Consider the following 3,840-nt stretch of genomic DNA (forward strand, 5'->3'; position numbering starts at 1 on the left):
GATCACCAAATGTTGACTATATGATAAATGTTAGGCTTTGTTCCATCGATGAAATGAAATATTGAAACCGCGCATAAAGAATACATCGCGCTAATAAAATATACGCGTGGTGTACTTAGTCAAATATTCATCTGATAATACATATGACGCTAGCCCGTGAGTTGCATGCAAAAAAAAAAGTAACGTGCACACCTTCATATATATAAGCCTTAATGAGACACTAATAACTAATCAGGTTTAGTGGCCCATTAAAAATAAATACGTCCACGCAGGGCTGTACGCTTATGCATGCATGCTCAACAGTGACAAGGCCCACAAGTTGATTAAAATAATCAAGCCCACACGGTGATTGGAATAAATGGGCTAATTAGGCTAATGGCCGGTTCAAATCTCAATCAACTTGTGATTAAGAAATAAACAAATTAAAGAAAGGAGCCATCCGCTCCACGATCCCACGAGCACTCCCACGATCTGGAGGACGTGGGCGGGCGCACGAGAGCCTTCGCTGCTCCCTAGCTCCTATAAATACATGCCTACCTAGCGTACAGAGGGGGTGGTGATCCATTACCCTCTTTTTTCCTAATCTCCGTTGTGCTGCCGCTGCTGCTGTTGTGCTGCCGCTGCTCCTCTCAACCACGCACATATACTGCTGTTGTAGAAACAAGCTCATATACGCTGTTGCTGCAAGGCCGCCGTCCGTCCAGGAGCGTGAGGAAGGTAGTCCAGGTGGGAATCATGATCCTCCTCTAATCTTCTTGCTCCTCCCCATATCTCTCATCATATTCACCTTTCTTCTTGGTTGATCATTGTGATACAAACCAAAAAGTATGCATTATGTATCCTCATCTTGACATTCTGCCTTGGCTGATCATGGTGATACGAGCCAAAGAGCAGTTATGTTTAGGAGAGGAAAATTTTCCTTGGTTGATCATTATGATACAAACCAAGGAGCATACGTCATATAGCCTCATCTTGACATTTTGCCTTGGCTCATCATCGTGATACGATCCAAAGAGCAATTATGTTCAAAAGAGGAAAATTACCCTTGGTTGATCATTGCGATACGAACGCATATTTCACATATTTTCACCCTATCATTTTTGCCTTGGTTGATCATCATGATACAAGCCAAAGTGCGAACATGTTTGAGAGCCACAAAAATACTCCTTGGCAGGTTGTGAAATTTTTGCCTTGGTTGATCATTGTGATACAAACTAAGGAACATTCTCCATATAGTCTCATCTTGACATTTTGCCTTGCCTGATCATCATGATACAAGCCAAAGCGCGAATATGTTTAAGAGCAGAAAAGAAAATACTCCTTGGCGGATCATCATGATACAAATCAAGGAGCATACAACATATAATTCCATCTTGTCATCTTTGCCTTTGGCTGATCATTATGATACGAGCCAAAGTGCGATTATGTCAAAGAGGATAAATTTCACTCCTTGGTTGATCATGGCGACCCAAACTAAGGAGGACATATTTTCCCTTCCATCATAAATGAGAGCGACACAAAGGCAAAGTTCGGGGAAAAATAAATATGAAACATACACAAACCCTATATAACCAGCTACATAAAATCATAGAATAAGTACGTGCTTACAAAAAATGCACTCTTCATTCGTCTGAGTTGCACAAAACAAGGTCATGTAAATTGTGCATGTACCTCCATACCTAGTGCATGAAAATGTATAAATCGGGTGCTTGCCAACTCATATTTGAGGCCTCTTGTTGGTTACACTGCGGACATACATGCTATGCCACGTCAGTAGTAATACAAACAGGGAGGTATAAACATCACATACATCTGTCATATGATTGTGAAATGAGCATACTCTAATGCATATAGAATATGTTAAGTGAAATCCAATGTGTAAACATGAGATAATAAAAATGTTAGTTGTCTCATTTTGCACTAAAATAAAATATGCCCATAAAAGAAAATGAATGCGTGTAGGTTCAGTAAAAAAATATAATCCTACATATCTAAAAATATGAAATCTAGAGCGTAAAGACTCTATGCAATACGCATATACTATCCACCAATAGTTAGGGTATATGCATGTGACCCATAACAAAATAAAAGATATTGCATCTAGCTCGCTTTAGTCCCAACCAAAAGAGACTGATTCGCTTAGCAGATGCCATCATCAAAACATACCAAACCAAATCAAACAAGATAACATATGGGATGGTTCTGATAATAGTACCCCTTTTATTAAATTTCCATGCATGCACAAAGGCCAACATGGATTAAATCATGCGCCCCATCATCTCATGCATGGTCATATATGCATTAATAAAAGATGTAACATGCATGTATTAAGTGGATACTCTTCTAGTCGAATCATCACTCCTTAAAATGAAATGACCTGAAAGTTGATTAAGATAGCCGCATGGTCATACTAGCATATGTTGGTTAAGTCGACTACACAAATTAGGTATCTACAAAAAGCATACGTTGCACTCGTACTCTATGTACTACTCATAATAGTACAAGGGTAAAAATATAAATGAACAAGACACATGATAACTTGAAGAAGATCGAGGATGCTCCCCCGAGCACACCGGCGTCAACGACAGCGAGGAGGAGCGATTTTTTCTTTATCATTTTGTAGTGATCATGTGTTGCAATTCTATGTAATAGGATAGTTGGAATTCTTAATCAAGGGTTTTCTCTTCGGAGATGTAATTAACAGATCTTTTATGGAAATGTAAGAGCTCTAGAAATAATGTACCTACAATGTTTGATCTCCATTTTCTTTATGCATTTAAATTATTCACTCTATATCAATGACGTGGACGCGTGTTCTCACGCGCGCCATTTTCCCGTCATCACTCCGTTTCTGAACAGACGTTTCAACCGTGGTATTATAGGAGCATACCACATCACCTTCGCAGGAACCCTCTTCCTGGGGGGCTCACCGTCAACATCACCAGGGTCATCTCGTCTGATCTTATACCATAATGCACCGCATACCGGGCATGCGTTCAGATCCTTGTACGCATCGCGGTAGAGGATGCAGTCATTAGGGCTTGCATGTATTTTCTGCACCTCCAATCCTAGAGGGCATGCGACCTTCTTTGCTGCGTATGTACTGTCGGGCAATTCGTTATCCTTTGGGAGCTTCTTCTTCAATATTTTCAGTAGCTTCTCAAATCCTTTGTCAGGCACAGCATTCTCTGCCTTTCACTGCAGCAATTCCAGTACGATACCGAGTTTTCTGTTGCCATCTTCGCAATTGGGGTACAACCTTTTTTTGTGGTCCTCTAACATGCGATCGAACTTCAGCTTCTCCTTTTGACTTTTGCATTGCGTCCTTGCATCGACAATGACCCAGCGGAGATCATCATCATCGGGCACATTGTCTGGTTCCTCTTGATCTTCAGCAGCTTCGCCCGTTGCAGCATCATCGTGCACATCGTTTGGTTTCTCTTAATGTTCAGTAGCATCACCGTATTCAGGGGGCACATAGTTGTCATCGTACTCTTCTTCTTCGCCGTCTTTCATCATAACCCATATTTCTCCGTGCGTCGTCCAAACATTATAGTGTGGCATGAAACCCTTGTAAAGCAGGTGGGTGTGGAGGATTTTCCGGTCAGAGTAAGACTTCGTATTCCTACATATAGGGCATGGACAACACATAAAACCATTCTGCTTGTTTGCCTCAGCCACTTCAAGAAAATCATGCACGCCCTTAATGTACTCGGAGGTGTGTCTTGAACCGTACATCCGTTGCCGGTTCATCTGCGTGCATTATATATAATTAAGTGTATCAAAAATCATTACAGAACATGATGAATAGATAATTAAGTGACCAAATTAATAGAAGTT

The sequence above is a fragment of the Triticum dicoccoides genome, chromosome 3B, assembly GCF_002162155.2.
Source record: "Triticum dicoccoides isolate Atlit2015 ecotype Zavitan chromosome 3B, WEW_v2.0, whole genome shotgun sequence".
Taxonomy (NCBI): Eukaryota; Viridiplantae; Streptophyta; class Magnoliopsida; order Poales; family Poaceae; genus Triticum; species Triticum dicoccoides.